This window comes from Cupressus sempervirens, chromosome 8 (assembly GCF_028749045.1).
Source record: "Cupressus sempervirens isolate cs-2001-9-10 chromosome 8, ASM2874904v1, whole genome shotgun sequence".
Taxonomy (NCBI): domain Eukaryota; kingdom Viridiplantae; phylum Streptophyta; class Pinopsida; order Cupressales; family Cupressaceae; genus Cupressus; species Cupressus sempervirens.
The window spans coordinates 445,569,979-445,571,163 of NC_143125.1; positions in this window are offsets into that span (position 1 = coordinate 445,569,979).

Sequence of the window (1,185 nt, forward strand, 5' to 3'; positions counted from 1 at the left end):
ATTCTTAAGTTATTTTTTAAACATTGATTGATAAAATATTTATCAACTCAAGTAATAATAATATTTAGCATTTATTTAAAAATGGACTCCTAAATATATTATTATTAAATTAAATAAATATTATCACGTTCTAAAATTATACTTATAATTTATCTTTAAATTTAATTCTTTTTTATTTAATTAATTCTCCAAATTAATTAAATATAATTAAGTATTAAAATATCATAACAATTTTCCATTAAATTAAATCATTAATTTAATTATTTAATTTGACTTAATTAATAGAAAAATCACCAAAGACCTATAGGACGAAATACAAAAACTCATCATAGAAAAACACATACAAGATCAAACTAAAGGGTTATAATCACAAATTTACGTCATATGACACATTCAGAAGGTAATCAACTCAGATACTTGTCCTAATTTTCTAGGATAAATGGCTTAAAGGTTTAGGATTTGGACTCAAGAATTTATCTCCCCTCTCTTACCATTGAGATACTACAATAGGGTACACTCATCCTGGCAATTAAGGGAGGTCGATACCCGGTAACTGTAATCTACATAAAATCCATGCATGTACAAACACAAATATACTAAGCTAAACATGCAATGACAGGAAGTGGTGCATCATGTAGATCTCGACTAGCAGGTGACTATGACTCCCTTCCTTAACCAAATCAGAAATGTCATACATAAAGAAAATATACACATGTAGTATGGGGTAAGTATCCATAAGAAAACACATATAATAATCTATCTATCTACTCATCATCAAATAATTGAAATCATTGTAATAATCATCATCATGCATACATGAAGTAAATAGTACGAAGCAGTCTTATCATAAAATCCACTGAATATAAAACAATATATGATAATCTAAAAGATAATGCTACTAATCATCAAGCATAAATTGGCCTAAAAGAGTTTGGCAATAATAACAAAATGTAAACTAGGGGTAGGCACTACAAGGAGTGAATTAGCCAGTCAAGAAAATGGAGAAAAGAGAAAAGAGTGAAGAGATGAAAGAATAGAGATCATAAAGAGACAAGAGCATAAAGGAGATTTGAACGAGAAAGGTAATGTTGTACTTAACAAATCATCTTATACTATCACTTTCTAATCTATGTAGTAGGAAATCTCATAGAATGAGTGGACCTAACAAGTTTGTGAAATCCTATA